The 18,703-nt window shown below is 43.5% G+C and overlaps 1 protein-coding gene across 2 annotated transcripts in view; it reads left to right on the top strand.

Annotated features, from left to right (window-relative positions):
* Positions 1–11,977: 11,977 nt before the first annotated feature.
* Positions 11,978–18,703, top strand: part of LOC114874032 (neuroligin-4, X-linked) — a 205,587-nt gene continuing 198,861 nt past the window's right edge. For both annotated transcript variants that reach the window (XM_029182921.2, XM_029182923.2), the window contains exon 1: positions 11,978–12,611. The gene's annotated coding sequence lies outside the window, so the exon portion shown is untranslated. The remainder of the gene's footprint in view (positions 12,612–18,703) is intronic.

The raw sequence follows: 18,703 nt of genomic DNA, 5'->3' as shown, positions 1-18,703 counted from the left end.
TTTAAGACTGTACTCAAACATACATTAGGTAGTAAAAGCACATTTCTACCATTTACTCCCCGTTTTTATCACTTTGACAGACTGAATTCTGAATCGTACCTTCTTAAAATGTCATTTCATTTTTTACGTTTATCCGTGGAGCTTGTAAGCGGAGTTGATAAATAAACGATTTTTATATTATTTCTTCCGCAGAGAAGCAAGAGCCGAAGAGTGTTTCGAATAAAGTGTCGCGGCTAGTCTTCGGTTATCATTTTTCAGTAGGCGGCTGGCGCGCCATTTATCTTGCAACTTTACCTTTATCCGAGGGGAACTTTATTATTAAGTAAAACAAAGTCTATAAGTCATAGCGTAGCTGGTGGTGGAGTTGTCTGAAGAGAGAGGAGGTGGTGAAAACGGCCAGCGACTTCACCACTTTTCGTTCTTACACCATTCGTTCTCGAATCGAATTGATTCTCCAAGTTCGCAATCGGGTAATGCGATTTCCCTGCCGACTGATAAAGAAAACTTCATTTTCTCCGGTGTCTTGTCCAGCCTTTCCCATGATTACGTGCCTGATCCACTCTGTCTGTCCACAATTGAAAGGTGGAATTGTCTCTGTGTAGAGTGTACCAGAACGGGGTTCGCTTTTTATCGGAGGATTAAATGAAAATTCGTCGAGATCCAATGAATATTGTACAGAAAATTTCACCAACGATTTAGTACCGTTACGTTTTTTGGTCAGAAAATATCTTTTTTTACAGGAATGTTCACGAAACACCATAGAAAACATTTGTATAGCCGACAGGAGGTACACAGTTTTTCTCGACGAACGTTCGATTCCAGCGTTACGGCGGTGAAGTGTAATCGATGAATATTGTTTGCTGGTATTAATACCATTGCAACTAATACCTCGTTTTTATTTCACTTTTTGCTCCAATACGTTTACAGGATCGCGTTTTGTTATTGCGAGCGAATCAATCGACGCGTTTCAACGATACTCGATTGAAATATCGTTGCTGGTACAGGCGCGAGAATATTGTCTCATAAAACGTGTATCGGTGTTGAAACAATGGGGCTTACAAGTGAATCGGTGACGTTTACGAGACCCTTTATCGAGCCAAGTGTGCAAATATCGACCCTTTGTCATATTCGTCGGGAAGATATACACGAGCTGGCGGTATAAATAGTGGAGATTTTTCGAAGTTTGACTTCATGTTGCGAAAAAACGATGCTAACCACTAAATTTCTCTTTGTCTCGTAAATGCATTTGCAAATTGAACAACTATATTTCAATTCCCTTCCAACTGGCTCGAAATTCGTGGAATCCTATGAATTCGCTGTACCTAAAATCTGTTCTATCAAACGCATCATTTTGAGGAGGAAAATTGATCGTGTATTGTCGTTTATTGCCACAATTGTAGAAATTTTGTACTCAATACATAAGAGGCTTTGAAATGAAATTTCTGTTCTCCCAAATCTAGCTGCGGATTACAATATGCTAATACGATTAACCATTCTACAAGGCACAACTAATTAGCTGGATTACACCGTAATCTATAATGTAGCAATCAGTATAATACCATTGGCTACAACAGAATAGTACAAATCGCATAATAGACGACGATACATCGATCTGAATCAAAATAATATAATTTCTCGAGAATTATTGGAACTTTATTGTAAGCTCTGATTATTATTATATAGAATGCGAGCAATATCATTTCGATAACACGTATCTGAGAACTCTGGATGATACATTGTTTGCTTTTCCACGTGTACTGTACAGGAATTGATCGAAGGAGAAGCGACGAAAATCCGGAGCTTCGGTAGAATACCAATTCGAGGTACCGAGGATCGGACGAACTCTCGATTTGCCAACGTAATGGCGTGGATTTGATAAATTTCCTCGACGTTAATGGCAAGAGCCACGTGGTATTCACGAGCTAAGTTTCCGTCCGCTTGTGAGCTAGCACGTTTGTTACACTTTCCGTTCAGCAGACATTCAAAAAGTTACTTCGAAAGCATTTCGGTACTTCGAATTGTCTATAAAATTATTCGACGCTGTATCGCGTTCTTTGGGATTAATTGCAATTACATTAGCAGCTGGTGACAATTCGAAAAGGAGAGCAGAGTGGATGATGGAAAATCGTGCGTGTGTCTGTTGCACCAAGTGCACGTAAGTTCCACACACTCGCGATGTTGTAGCGCGAAAATGTGTCTATAGGCAACGTCGAGCCAATTTGCATTGCTAAACGTCGTTTCACATTCGATTCGCTGTCACTTCCTTCGTGTTCGATGTTTGCACGCGCAGAAATGTATGTCCTCGAAGCTAGAAGGGCGCCCTTGCTCGGTGAAATTCGCAGGGAAAATGTCTATGGGTTTCACCAACGTTTCGTGAAATTATTTATAAACGGTGTTACGTTTTTAAAACGCCTGAAAGCGAGGAAAAATCTGTTCGCGGAATTTATTTTGCACTCGAGTCATGGATTTTTTATTCTCAACATTGTGCGGTGAGAAATGAAAAGGATATTACCGTGGAGTTTCAATCAGTGTAAAAATACAGCGGAGAGTTACATTTTCTGCATAAATTCCAACAGAGTGTAAAACGTTATTATAGGTACTAAAAAATTAAAAAAAAAAAAAAAACAATTGGCACGACATTATTAAAGAAAGCGGTATTCATATTTCGCGGATAAACGCAAAGGTAAACTGCTTCCTGTAAATTCAACGGGGAATTAAACTCTTTCCACCCTTGTAGATAAACCCCAGCCGAAAAAAGCTTGCTTCCTCAGAAAGCAACACGAATAACGTGTATGCCACGAGTTATGAGGGTTAGTCATAAAGTAATACAATAGTATCTGCCTTTGTTATAAAAGGTTTATTCAAGCTGAACGCGTATCACGCTGGACGGAAAGCTTGTATATTAAACTATACAGCTTTGTGAAAAACGTGGGACATTTATTAAGAAATCCCTCAAAAATACAGCATCACGATATATCAACCCTTTAAAATTCCCTGAAATATCAGGAATGCTCGTTTCACTGCGAACCAATGAGACGTAAAAATGGTGTACCCTATCGAGCACAGTATTAAACAACGAGAAATCCGCCACGAAGCTTGGCTCACGACAAACGATCCGATAATGAGGGGTCCATTCGTTCGTTCGCGTCAGTGGCCAGCAAATAGCCGGACAATTCGTAGAACGACTGGTTCGTTGACAATGAAACGAGGTCGAGAGTGGAGGATTGGAAGGGTGCACCGCGCAGAGCGGGTAAAGTCTGGAAACAGAGAAACAGGAAACGGCGAGAACTGAACCGAACGATTACCAAGCATTAGTTACCGAGAGCGTAACGCAGTTTCTGGGCACAGCAGTTTGGAAAGCCGTAATTGCAAGACAACCCCCGTCGGTTGACGGGGCTGGATTACCAGCAACGAGTGCTTACGCGACATCGTGAAACCGTCGTCCAGTCAGCTTGACGAACACGACACCCATCGTCCGGATGATGTACGATTGGAAACGGCGAACAGATACAGCTCCGGTGGCTACCGGACGATTAAGGGATGAATTATTCGAGAAAAAAGGCAGAATTCGAGAGATGCGGTGAAACTACACATCCAGGACTTCCCCGAATAAATCTCTCCATCGTATCGCTCTCTGACATCCAAGAAAAGAAACAGCACACGATAAATAGTAATCAGATGAATTTTTCGGAATTTCGATGCTTAGAAGAGCGGAAGCTGAAACCAGGAGATCCCGTGTACGAATTAAAACGAAACAAGATTTATAGTTTCTTTCGTAGAACGTCGAAGTCTTGCTTCCGAACGGTACAAACTAGCAACCAAGCAACATTTGTTTCCTTATGAATAATTCGAAGAATCAGAACACTGGAATAATTCATGACGCGTGCCTTAGTCCTGCGTCTGCTTAAGGATATCGTGGATTTATAGAAGTGTCTTGAAACTCGGTCGTTTCACCGACAAACAATCTGACGTGTCGCCTTTGTCGCGACGCGTGCAGTTGCCTTTAAAACTCGGACTAATATCGTGGCCCGTTATCCTGGAACGTGGTTTGTCCGACGGCAAATAAAATTGGAAAAAGATGAGCGCTCGTTTGGAGCGACGAGCTAGGAATGACTGATTGCCTGTATCTCTCTCAAGAGAGAGACAGTGGTTGCATGCGTTGGAATCGTTGATCATTTTCAAAAGAACAGGACAGATAAAACCGACTAATTGTTGCTACAATTTAATCTGAAATAATATGTTGTTTAAGTGTTCGCTCAATAAATGTCAAATATACATGTCAAAAGGAAAATTGGATGAAACCTACTCGTATATGTAATGAAGATTTATGGAAATTTAACTCACACCTAACTTGGTCTAATGCAATTGTAACTTAAACGCAAACAACTTCCTCTCCGGAGCAGAACTGGAGAACTCCTGCCCAACGTCACACGGACGCTAGGGTTGCCCTCGGTTGCTTAGGGCAGCTTTCCCTTCATAACATATGAAAACGGTCTAATCATATAACGGCTGACTGGCCACTCTGTACATGTATATATTTCATATTTCTGGCGAAGGTACAGGAAGATGAGAAATGAACAGACGGTAGGCAGCAAAGGGTACGGGAATCAGACAGAAACTGAACTTCAACAGACCCTCATTTAATCTAATAACATTTACTCGCCTTCTAAGTTGTACTATTCATCTTCAATTGTACCTCAAGACTAAAATTAACGCACATACGCACAAAGGTACAATTACGTGTAATATTCGTGCAAATGAACGCGTTAAATTTAGCTGATGCATCAGCTCGACTGCAGACACAGTGATAGCGGCTAGTAATTAGGATCACTCGATGCGCAAATCAACCCTTAAACAGCGCCGGTAACATTCGTCTCTTATTATCGCGTCCTCTGATGTCGAGGTAGTGCAAGCCTAATTTCCTGCCTTCGACCTGAGCCAATTAATAAATTTGTACCGCTTGGCTGGCCACAGTACAAGCTTCTGTCTCCACCTCCGCTTCAAGAGCCACTATTGTTGTCGAGACAATGCAAGCCACTCGTTGGTTAGACTACCTAACTGTCCGTGGTAACGACCGAACGCGATGTCGGATTAATTAGATCTCAAAGCGAGAAGGCCTGAACTCTGTTTAATCAGACACGAATCCGGAGCGAACGCCGTTTGGATGACGTTAATCGAAAAATACTCGACGATCAGCGGCAGAAGCTCAGACACCTCGCCAGCTTTTATCGACAGAATTTCGTAATTTCTTCGCGAAGAAATCTCTGCCGTCGTTAGCTACCACTTTCGAATCAGTTTTCCCGGCGAATTCGTGAAATAAGCGTTGGCCTTTTCAGATAGGGGTTCGTCGTTAATCATTTGAGTCCCGACTGAAACGTAGCGAAACGTAATTTTGGAGATTACGAGAATTTGTTGAATATCTGTAGAAATTATATATCAGATACCATGTTGCCGGTTGTTCGACAGACTAAGAGACGCAAGCGAAACAAACAAGAACAGTAGCAAAATTTCAACACAACTCTGATGCAGTCGGCTAAAGGAGCAAGTAAGAAACGGAGCAGGTTTGACAAGTGAACAAGAACGACAGGTAAATGGATCCAGCGAGGTAACAAGGTAAACGGTATGTTGAGAGAAACGAGTAAAGACAGGAGCAATAAGAAAGAGACAATAGCTCAGACAAGACACTGTTAAAATGTTCATTACTGATTTACACATGAAAGCAAGCCGATCCCTTAGGAGCAACTAACAAGAGAATTTGCTGCGTTCATCTCGAGTGTTCCTCGAAAATCGCTATCTAATTTGCGCAACATGCTAAAGTTTAAACAATGTAAGCTTAGAATGTCGATTCAGCAAGGCAACGCGCTTTCTCAAGCTTCCCTGTAACGTGTACACACAAACCGATATACGCGTTCCTATTTTCCCCGCTCGGCTTTCCCCGTGCCTCTTTATTTTCACAGTCCATTATTCCTCGCGCGGAGAAGTCGGTGCAGGTAAAGAAAAAGAGCAGAAAGAGCAGGAAGAAAAGTGCACGCGATTCAACGTCATGGTTCGCGGCGACGTGAATTCGATCACCGACGAAGCTCGATCTCTCCAGATCGTATTCCAGCCAAGTCGCCGCTGTTTCCAGCGACATATCCACAGGCGGTATCGATTATCGGATGTTCGAGTGATTAAATGCATCTGCGAGGCGTAACGTTTCAGCCGAAGCTAAACGATCCGCTTTGCTCGTAAATCATGGAACACTGCGTTTCACTGCGTTCCTAGCTTTCCTTTTTTTTCCCCTTTTCCCCTTACCATCACTGTACTTCGAACACGCGATCAACTGAGAATTTTTCACTTCCTAATTAAGTGATATCGATTAGGTGTATCTGCGGTTTCCACTGAATACCGATCCAAATACGAGCCAGGATCGATCGTGTATTCACACTTCGATGCTGGCGACGGGCGTCAATCAACCCTTTTGCCACTCCGGCTAACGACGGATTACGGATACTCGAACGATTATCTGGTTCGTGTGCCCATTCCAAGGGCAATGCTATTCCGATAATTCTGTTAGGCCGAGGGTAAGACGAGAAGGGCACAGATCGAATTGGGAAAAAAGGGGAGAGTGGAGTCTGCTAGTGGTTTTCTGGATATTCTTGGGAGATAAGCGATTCGATAGTTTTCTTATTTCTAATGTCCATTGATATCGTCTACGAAGAAAATGCTTTTCTTCATCGGCCAGTGAAATTGCTCGGTATGGCGAGGCGTAAATTACACGAAACCAGACAACAGAGTCCCCGTTTATCGGTTAGGATTCCCGAGTATCTGGACTGTAGGGCGTTTCTTCGCCGTCGTCGGGATTCCAGCGGTTCTTTCGCCCGGTAATTAATACAGAATGCAGGAAATCCTCCATACGGGGCCGAGGGCAGACGGTGGCAAAAAAAAGCGGGCCAGAAAGAAAGGAAAGAGGGCGAAAGAACGCGACGTGGCAATTCCGGAAACACGCTCCTCGTCTATCTATAATGAAATCTCCAGCAATATTTTCATCGTGGTGACTTGGCCAGGACCGCGGCGATGCTGGAACCTGTACGGACACTCTGAACCGAGCTAATGTTCCCCTTTGCCGTAATCCCGTCGCCTTTTTAAACTTGGATTTTCAACAGGACCACTTTTGCCAACCTGACTTCTCACCATTAAATATTTCTCTACTATCATAGATATTACATTTAAGATCGTACTTTCATCGAATTATATTAAAGATTCAGGCGTCTGAAAGCTTTTAACACGTACGTCAGATGATTTTTACTAATTTAGTTTACGAGAAGGTTCAAGGGACACGATTTTAACGAGTTTAATTGAACCTTTACTAATCGTCGTTGAAAGAAAAACCAAATTATCGCACGAACTTAGCAACGTCAACAAGCTTTCAAGAAAATCGACACCCTCGGTTAAATCGTCGACAGAGAAAAAGGGATGCTTGTTAGAGGGCCAGGTTTTTCCTCCGCTCGTTACTGAAACTGGCTTACGTATCTGAATCATCAGCGAGCCCGCTTCCGTTTCCGTTTCGTCCCGTTTCCTCCCCGTCTCGTGCCTTGCCCACTCGTTACAGATTTCTATTTCGTCGCACGACCCGAATTGAAAAAAGTATACCCCGTATTTCATTTTATTTCCACTTCGACAACGGACACACCGACAGCCACGATTCGTGACTGCCACTCTTAAAGCTTGTTATTTCTCCTCGCTTTTCCTCCTCTCTCTTTTATAACATTACATTTTTTTAAGAAAAGTCGCCAAGAATTTTGAACGTACATACGAATCGAGTTGTTCGGGAACAGTTTCTCGAGATGATCTCCCAGCTTCATAAATAAAAAATAAGTAATATTCACTTACCTCGTTAATCCAGGTGGGTATCTTCCAAACAATCGTCTCCAGCCTTCGAAGCCACCTGCGTCTCGTTTCACTCGTCTAAAGTCCATTCTGTGTTTACCAACACTCCTCGGAGATTTCACGAAAGTGAAACTCGATTCAACAGGAACAACGACCTGGAAGAAAACGTCGGGCAATTTCATTTGATTACATTTCACGAACACTCTTGTCGCGAAAGTTTCAACAGGGTGGCACACGGTCAACCACGTTACCTTTTCGCTCCAGTTGCAGTTGGTGGTTGATTCGTTTTGTTTCGTGGTCTAAATTGAATTTCACTCGGCGTATTCGTTCGTTTTCTTCTCGTTCTTCGAGGATCGTCGTTGTCACGAGTAAATTCAGAAAGAGGAAGAGTGGTCGAGCGCTGACAGCTGCTCTCGAAGCGAGTCACCTTCTTTCGCCACCTCTATCTCGCCATCAACGTGGTCCTGAGAGACGGTCGACAGGGTGATTCATCTTCCGAGAGGGGATTATAGCTAGCTGACTGTATGAGAGAGCTCCTTGTCTTCCTTTCGTGTCAGCTTCCTCCGCTGTTTCATATCCTTCCTCGGTTTTCCTCTTCTTCTTACCCGCCTACTTCCGCTTGCCGATCTTGCGCGCGCTAGTTTGATGGCTGCCACTTCCTTTCGCACTTCTGTCGTTAAATCAGTGTCCTTAAAAGACAGGAGGCTCGATTTTGCGCTTCCACGAGTTACTGATCGTCGCATCGATTAATTCTCTTCGTACACCTGATCCTGCGGTACTAGAATCAACAGAAAAATTGGAATCAGCTTCGTTAGCCGTAATTTATATTCGACGCGTTTCCCCCGTTCTCTTATCCTCGGTTGCTCATTTCACCCTGGGGAACGAGTAGCAATAGAAAGAAAAGGAACCAAGAGGAAGCAATGGAAGGGACTCGTTACACTCTGCGAAGTAATTGCCGCTTATCGATCGAATAGAAATATAGATGACACATTTAGTTACGATACGACGGGTACAGGTGTTCGCAGATGGCTGAGAACTAACTAGTAAGTTCGCTCTCTCCCGGGAGAAACGTGGCTGAAGACGCCGATCGGAAGTTGAAGCTAAGTCCCACGACATTCACAGCAGTAGAATTCCACGAGACTTGGAATCTTGGGGATGGATTCGAAGAAACTGACACTAACACGCGAGCTATTTGCCAGTTTTGCCAAGGAGAATGATCTCCTGATTGGTGTCTCAGACCGTCGTGACACTTGTTTGTATCTCTGAAAGCCTAACCGCATTACAGACGGACAGATTTGCTACAATTTAAACTTTCAACGACGGAGAAGATTCCGATGAAGAAATAAACGCACGTCCTGTGTCCTTTCGCAGGCTGGTTAGGTGCGAGGCAGAAACTCGCTGAAAGTGGATAGGATATGCGCCCCAAATGCCACCACAGCAGTTATAACTTTAACCGAGGCGATGGATGGAAGGTGGTGTGCGCTCGTCTGTGTTTCCTTCTTCGGTATATCTTCGTTCGAGAGACGCACGCACACCCTGTTCTATATTAGAGAGATTCTTTGACTTCGAAAAAGCATGTTGCGTCTGCTTCGAACAGCCTCCTCCCTTTTTCTCTTCTCGTGTAGAAAATAGGTTGCATCGAATGGTTTTCCAAAGTACTACGAACGTAAGAACCAGAGATGGTTGTAGCTTTTTAAGGGGAGAAAACCACCATACAGGTCTCGAAATGATAAGCTATTTTGAGAATGTGTTTCTCGAATAAATTCGAAAAATAACATTTGTGGCTAGCAGCGTGACTTTTTCCTTTAAATACCATACATAGAGAAAATCCTCTTGAGCTGGTGGAGAAGTTTTCTATCGAGAACCACTTTTCCTTACACATTTTCACTAAGAAATTCGATGCGAAAGGGAATTATCGAAGACATATTTACACTGGAATTTTATTTTCATAATCAACACATCATTTCGATCAATTACTAGAGAAGTGGGCGTTGTAGATTTACGATAATGGCTTTTGTTAGTTACCGAAGTCAATAATGCGAATTCCAAAGGGAGCGGGAAATATAGAGAAGACGAAGATGTAAGTTAATTGAAGTAGCAGTGGCTGTGAATCGCAACTTGGAAGTTTGTAAACAACGCCATAGGAGAACTTTTGATACGAGAGAACCGCAATGCGATATCATAATTAATAAACTAAAATACATCTCCGATTCTGTTAATTATAATAATTGAATTTTTACAAAGCACCTTCGAACGTTCTAAAAGGGTTCAAATGCTTGAACCATCAAGGTTCTACTATCTTTTTCCCAGTTTGTGCTTCTAATGTTGATAAATTTACGCATCGCGAGCGTTAAACACATTACCGAAGAAAAATGAAACGTTTGTAATGAGGGTTCACGTTCGGTAGGACTGGTGGCAACTTTAGACGATGTAGAAATTCGCGATAAGGAACCGCATTTAAACGAACTTCCGTTAAAAGTTTGTCGGAAGTTTCATTCATTGAAGTTTCTGGCTAATAAAAGTTTCCGCTTTAATTTCCCCGGGAACGGCTGATAATTCTTTGCATCGGAGAATGCTTTATACTTCAAATTCTCTGTAAGAGCAGTGTTTTAGAACGCTGCCCTCTAATGAGGGTCCTTGCTGTTCCTTTCAATTCAAAAAGTACTACAGTTTCCCATTTCCTGGTTTAATTATCCAAGATATTCTACCCGAAGATTTCGAACACGAGTGTTTTTCAAACTACTTTCTGATTTTTTTTTTATTTTGACCGACAAAAAAACTTTAAACGAGAAGCTGCACTGATTTGACCTGCAGAAAAAATACTGAAGCGACTGTGAATTCTTATTACCTGTTGAAAAATGAAGTTTAAAGTGCATAAGGGTGCTTGCGAATCCCTAGGCAATCGACAAAATCACCAGAAAGTGTCCTTCCGTTGGTAGAACTGAATCGATAGCCACTGTCTTTTCACGAGCGGAGTCTGCGCCTCGAGGCTCGGTCAGCTTTCTCGGTGTTTTGCTACTGAAAAGAGTTTTTTATTACTTTATGAATATCATAAGCTATAAATTCAAACGTAAATGTTAAAAGCACCCTATGAAATTCTTGTATTTTGCGAACTTTGATACGAATCGTTTTGAAACGGAGCCCGCGGCAAAAGATACGCCGAGCGGCCGGACGCTGCAAGTAGTATAGTGCGTTACAAGACCGGTTTCTCGCGTCTTTCTTAATTTCAATACAATTATAATTAATTTAAGCATCTATAATTATAATCGGTTCAAAATGTAAGTACTCTATAATCTTCACCTTCATGAAACACACAAATGTGGTTTTTTAAAAAATTGAATGGATTACACGGAAAATTTATTCATCCGTTCATTTGAACGCGACCCGTTTATTCTTTTTCCAGAAACGCATCACGTTTAATGAAGAAGAGTACAGTGCAACTCACCAAAACAGCAAGGCTCGAAACACTGCCAGTAAAACCATGAGTAGTAAATCTTCGGAGGTTAGGAATTATCCTCGATGATGCTTACGGCGACCCTCCCGATTTTTGAGGGGCCTGGCAAGTTCACGATATTTGAATCGCGTGTTTTGTATAGAAAAAGAACTGTTTGTAGATATTTGAACACCTTTATTTTGCGGGCACGTGCATGCAACGCGTGGAAACAGAACGAAGTAAGTAACGCAATAACGAGCGTAACGGCGATGAAAAAACGAACGCAACCGCCTTCAGAACGATTCGGCACCGGATCGTTTGCCGCACGCCGATTGGCTCCCGGCTAGGGACTTTGAGTAGCTAACGAATAAAAAATAATAACTTGCCGTTCGACCAATCCGAACGGTCCGATCGATTCAAAATCCGGTACAATGAGAAAAGCATTATTAAAAGCCGATCCCCTTGGTTCAATCTGAAACACGTAGAACGAGCGGGGCAAGGCAGGTCGAAAGAGCCCGCTGGAAGTGTTGGTCAATGTCCGGTCGGTAGGTTAAATTCGCAAAATCGACCGTGGCGCGCTTCGAGACGCTGAGTTTATCATGGTGGCGCTGGTGTCGCGATGCGCGAAAGCTCGCGGACCTTCTCATTCCCGTGCCGTAGTTCGTCTCGCGAGCTTCGACGCGACGTTACGTGTTGTCGGTCCCGTTACGTGCCACTCCGTTTCGATTAACCGTGTCCCCTCCTATCCAGTGTGCCAGTGTTGTGTTCCTTCTTCGTCGTGTTTATCGTTTTCAATCGTACTCGGACGTTCTCGCGTTCAGGTGTCGTGTAAACACCTGGCACCGTCGATAACCAGTGACCGCGTGACGCCGGACGGGAATTGAACAAAATGACGTTTCATCCGGTCGAGACTCGTTCTTCCGGGTCATCGTTCGATCGAACGATCATCTTGATCACGATCGAACTACTATCAGTGAATTAATAAGTAAACGACAACGCGACACGCTGTATCTCTTTCTCCGGACCACCCCCCGCACTTCTTCGCGAGACAGGAAAGCTGTCGGTTCGGTGTTTGTACAACAGTGCCGTGTGATCGTTTGTGTACACGCAAGGAGCAAAGCTTTCATCGAGGACTAAAAGATGCTTGGGGTGAAAGAGAGAAGAGTCTTGTACTTTGAAAATACTGAACCGATTTGGTTAGTGGATTTCGTCGATCGCGCGGTTCGTGTGAACGGTCCTTCGTGTGATTGTGCGATGGAGGCGATGGAGTACAGTGCAACGTTCACGGATCTACGACCGTACGATTAGGGTGAGTCGAAATAAAATAATTTATCTTCTTCTTATGAGTTTTCTTCTTGCGGATTAATTAGCAGAAACGCCCGGCCGGTGTAGGCGTGTAGGTTATGCGAATCGAGGAGTAAGATTCTTTTCTTCCATTTTGTTTTGAACCGGTCGCGCCGCGCCATTGAGCTTGAACGCGACTCAGATAGGTGACAGTGATGGATTCCACCTCTGAGATTCGTTCGCGTTGAAATTACGACGCGTTTGAGAGATTCTGATTTTAGTATTATTTAAGATGTACACACGAAGTAACCTTGCGTACTTATTTCTAATGTTAGTCGTAAAATACTCCTTTTGTAAAAATATGAATAACAGAATGCAAGATCCTGAAATTGTTAATCATAGTACAATGAAGCAAATTATTTACAAACAGCACGTGTCGTGGTTATACTCTCAAACGTGTTAATAATTCACCAACGCTGTTGCCTGAAATTTCTTGTGTCCTATATTTACTCGTCGCAACGTTATAAATTGTTCCATCTCCCATTTCAAAATTTCATCTCTCCTCTTTGCGAGCTATCCTAGCGAGAAATAAATTTCACGCCGTTCCACCGCGACACCCTGTTTATTTATCACAACGTTACACGACATTTAAGCTCAGCCAAGAAACGCGAATATTCGCGGCTCGTCTTTAGTAAAACGTATCGATTCGAGTCGCTTGTGTAAATGGGTTCTTCGTAAGCGGCTCGACTGCACGCGACACAATGTATTAGCTCGGCTTCCATCAATAATTTGCATAAACCACCGACGAAATTTACGCGTCAGGCGGTGGCGCGATGTTCCGCGCGAACTTGAAAGTGGATTACTGCTTATGGCCAGGCGAGGCCGATTTATGCGGCCATTACACGCCTGTAAGGTCTTAATTACTCGCGCCACAACCTTTTCGATGTTGCTATCCTGTTTGGTCATCTAAGGATACAGGGAAGCCAATAGGGGGTCGTTAGGTATTTTGCTCCGATTTTCATCCCTCTGCTGTCGCTCACAGAAAAGAAGTAAAATGAGTTTGTAACGTCAGAGTAAAGTATTCGATCAGGAATTTATATTAAAGTGAAAACAAGGGGTAGAATCGTTATCGGAAAACGCGTAGAACGAAGGAAAATCTGAAAAATATCAAACGGTACAGGACTGTCAAGGATCTCTCGAATTTATTGCAAAAAGCGTTCCTTTCGAAGTATATCCAGATTCGATACGCGTTCTTCTTATTTCGAAATTTAACCGGATACTTGCATGCGATCGAGGAATAAGATACGAACGCGATATCGACATACTTGAAGAACATTTTTCATGTTAGGAAATATTTGCGTGTTTGGCACTGATGGACGTTCGACTTTCACGGAATAAAATATCTGTTGGGTCGTTTTCCAACATTCGCTAGCAGCCAATGTATTTCAGACACGAATTTCACTGGTTACTTTTTAAATTTCGATTCAATCGGACGGTTCACATTTTCCACTACCCTCGTTATCCGAAAACGAAGAAACGGAATAATATTTCATGTACAGACGAACTTTATGTGTTTACGCGTCGAATGATTGGAAGAGTGCATGCACTCTAGATTTCTAATGGAAAAAGGATTTTCTGCTGCAAGGATCAATAATATAGATAGGGAAAAACATAGGATAGAAAGGGGTCGGTGGTTGCCTTCTAATATACAAATTGAACGACACCCTCTGTATTTCTGATCGGATTTTTCGTTACTTTCCCTTTCGTCGCACTTAACCTTTTAAAGTTTTCGATATGGCTCTTAAAAATAGCTTAAAATTACGAGCACAGTTTCGTGATACTGCAATAATAAAAAGTTACTGCTCTTATAAAGTTCAGCCGAATTAGCAACTGTTACCGTAGAAAGCTCTATTATAACAAGTTTTCCAACTATTTAATCATAAATGAAAATTTACGAGCAAATCGACGATCGTGTAGCACGCAAGCCAAGACCGATAAATATCAAAACACAGAAGGTACATTTAGAGAAATGTTCGAAAATTGATACAGATTCAATTCGCATTGTTTCGTTCGAAAATACGCCAAGTCAGACGGTTCGTATCACCGGAAGGGGATGATCCGAGTAGAATCTTATCTACGAGTATCGTCTTGAAGACCAAACACAGACCGGAAGAGTGGTAGGGACGTCAAACTGGCCGAAACGTAGGACAAACATCCTTCTAGTGATATCCGGGTGAATATCCCCGTTGGCGTATTCCAGCCGTTCGTTTCTCGGCTATCAGAGCTGGGGATATTGATACAGACGCAATATCCTCTCGCTGCGTGTTCGAGTGAAACGTTAAGTCTGCCGTGTCGACGAGTTTGGTATTAGAACAAATAAAAGTGACGCGAAATGAATATCGCGAGCTAGTTGCCAACGAAAGGATTGACTTATATCACTAGAAACGAATAGCTGCGTTAGAAACGCATGCGAGTCTTGAAAAAGCCAACTTCTTCGGGTTATCGTTGAGTCAGTCAGAATTCATTTCATCGAAACTTGCGGCTTTTCAGCCGAATACCCCGACGGTAGATTCCTATTTATTCGTCGACGAGATCTCGGAGAATTCGATTTGCAATCGGCTACCGGTAAACTGATTCCTCGTGAAGTTGATCGGGAAGAACGAAGTCCCGTAGAACGTTTACGTGGAAGTTAGAACGAAGTTAGTGCTTTTCGTACGCCATCGGGACGAAGTCTTTTAAGGCGTCGCGTCGTCGCGAAATTTTGGACTTTGGGATATTAAATTCCGCGTGACTAACGGGTTACGATGGAATTCACGATTCGATCGGGTACGAATCGAAACTCGACCGGACTTCTTGTTCCCTCCCGACTCTTCGAATCGATTAAACTATTCTCCCCTGAATGGGGAATTGATTGGCGAAGATGGGTTGAAGCGATCGAACATCCTTCGAGTTTACTTAGCAAAAAGTCAATTAATTTTTCTGGCGAGAATTCATTTTCTCCGTTCTCCTATTTGTTCCGCATACCAGAGAAAAATGTATACCGTCACGGGGCAATAAATTCGGTCCCTTAAATCGAACGATCGTTCAAATTGCTCTGCATCCTCGCTTCAACTTCCGCCACTCACGTTTCCGGCGAAAGAACGTCTTCCATCGGTGCTTCGACAGACATTGAAATCTCCCCTTCCTCGTCCCGCCTGTTTTCGAAGGTTTAACGTATACCCGGGAATATTGCACCACTTTTCCACGGGATACTCGCCATAGGAAAGGTAATACGGATTCGAGGCACGTAATCCATGCTCCGCCGTGTGTCGCGGAAGATAAATCAGCCGTTTCCCTTCTCTATACGCGGACAGAAGAAATTTTCTTCGATCGTTGAAGTCGCCGGCCCATTGGCTGCCAATCGCGCGAACCTTTCCAATAAAATCCGATTTTTATTCACTCATTTCCATAGAAATTGTTACGTCAAACATTTAGTCGCGATCTGTCGCGTAGAACAGTCCGTTTCTTACAAATTCAATTCAATTCATATGAAACAACATCGATCCGGTGTTTAGAGCATCGTTGTTCGATTAACTAAACGCGATAGCGTCGATGCTGTTGCACGAATAGCCGAGCAAAGGATAGAATTAGTAATTTTTCAACTTTTGTGGCTGTGAGCGGGTCGGAATGAAAGTTTTACGAGCTCGTCGTTTGATTCCATGGGCGCGTTACAATTTTCGACGCGTTTTACCGTGTCCTCTCGCTCTCATTTTAATTTTCACCGTTTCCTGTTTCTAGCCGAACGCTCGCCACCACCCGTCGAGGGTGCCATGCGAAAAATTATTTTTACCATTTCCAACGGTCGTAACTCGTAACTAACGAGTTAGCCGAAGATCGTTCCAGCGATTTCGACCTGTTCTTTTGATCGTACACAATCCATTCTGCCCGTTTCAGATAATAGATAACGATGCCGTGGAACGGACGCAAAATATTTTCCATGTTTTCGTGAAATAGACATTTTATTCCTTTCCCTTTTTATCCCAATTTTCGGCCAGCAATTACAAAGAGGAGAACGCGAACGCGTATCGTGGCGCGAACATTTTGCCAACTTCGATCAGCCAGAAATCGGCGAGGCTTTCAGTGATCGCGATATGTCGCTTAAACGGCGATCCCGAAGTTTGAACGGTAAAACGAAACATTTTTCAGCGGGTCGAAAGAGCCAGGGAGAAATAAAGAATCCCTGCACCATGTCGTTTCGTGCATTTCGCGTTTGGCCGGATTCCATGCTGGCCAACGACGCTTTGAACTCGCGCAGAAATATTGCGTAGCCGTTCGGGATCGAATTAAATCACGGAATCGCGACACGCTTCTTCATTTTTACGATGAATAGGGTTTTCCAAGTTACCGGGAAAAATTGCACCTTGTTCGTTGGAGAATCGCGGAATGAATTTCGGTAGTGATTTTGAAGGTTCCGCCGACGAATATTCTCGCGATTCAAGTCGTCGTTCGTGATGGTCCAATGGGCAAGCTTCGATCCTTTTCACGAGCGCAAACTTTCGCAGAGAGGATCGTAGCAAAGTCCTCGTACAGTTTTCGAAGCCGCGACCAAATAAGGTTTCGAGTGGTTCGCCAACTTTTTCTATAAATCAACGGACGTCTCCGACGGAGACGCGGCTGCAACCGGATGGACCATTTAACCTGGTGCATCTGCGGCGAGCTTGCGGTTCCAGACGCTTCACAAATTTTCCATTGAAACGTATCGAGTTTTGTGAAGTCTCGTTCGTCTTCTGTTAGCGGGGAAACAGAGAAGGCTCGATTCTACTCGTCTGTTTGGTCTTATCGTGAAAGCTTTCGAAGATTGATAAATATTGAGCATTGCTGAGAGGTCAAAGGTTTTCATAAACCTCTCGATCCAATAATATCAGTTTCGTCTGGTGTCTTTGAGAGTTTACCGCTTGACCTCTTCAGGAATATCGATGCGTCAGCTTTTCAAACTGTTTGACAAAATTCCGATAAGTGTTACTAATTTGTTCTCGAAAAGTCAATTTATTCTTCCCATCTCACTCGAATTCAATTACTTCGGACACGAGCCATCGTTACCTACCACGAAGGAATAAATGTCCAAGTCTACGTGTGTGTAGCATTCTGTTTCCGACAAACTGGAATTTTCCAAAACGAATTTCTCTTAGACTCTGCTAGATATTTCGCGTCGGTTTCCCAGTTTATTGTTCCGTGTCGTTCACGACGAAGCAGAGGGTTTTGCTGCTTTTTCCACAACGGACGATATCGGCCAATCTCGCTGGTTCTCCTTGGAAGGGGCGCAATCATTGTCCGTGGCGTAACTCGATTCCCGTCGGCTTCGCGAGGACGATTGGCTTCTGCTAGAAATCGAGTCCACGTGGCCCCCTTAATATCCTCGAGTGTTAGGATCTTAAGGGAAGATCAATAGGGTTGAGCCGTTTCGATGGCCGCCGGCATCCGATATTCCGGCAAAAACACCGCACAAGACAATCAGGCTTAACTGGATCTTTTAGCTCGATAAGAAATCCTTGCGGCCGCTGTGAGATCGTGGTATCGGTAAATCTTAATCTGCCGATATTTCGCTATTTCTAGTCTTGGCCTCGTCCATTGAAAGAAGCACAGGGTGTCTCTGTCTCAGATTTATGTATCCGGAGGGTTATTAGCCGTTTTTATTGCCGCGTTGAAATACGCGGTGAAATCTACCATGGGGGTTGTTGCATATCAAATGGCCGGTTTCGAGGGATGATGAACGGTTTAGGGGTGAAAGTAGACGCGGTACGTGATCGAAGGCGAAAAATCAGCGCGAACGATTCCGAATGCCTTTGACAAGAAAAGTCGTCGAAATTGGTCTCTCAGGTGGCATCGATCGACCTAACCCCCCAGACTCCTTTCGCTTTTGGCAAGTGATCCGAGAAGTAAATTGCCTTAAATGGGCAATAACGTTCTCCGTCGGTGATGAGACCAAGATACGGCTGTTGCACCGGTTGTGCATTACCTACGGTGTACAACTTCCTCTATCAGCATCGGCAACGATGCGTATACGAATTTCCCACCCGGTGATAATGCACCGTGTCTTCAAAGGATCGCCTCAATTTCAGGAGCATAATATTGAAACTG

The sequence above is a fragment of the Osmia bicornis genome, chromosome 7 (assembly GCF_907164935.1).
Source record: "Osmia bicornis bicornis chromosome 7, iOsmBic2.1, whole genome shotgun sequence".
In the NCBI taxonomy this organism is placed as follows: Eukaryota; Metazoa; Arthropoda; class Insecta; order Hymenoptera; family Megachilidae; genus Osmia; species Osmia bicornis.
Note: the sequence above shows the minus strand (reverse complement) of the source record. Positions and strands in the feature narration are given on the sequence as shown.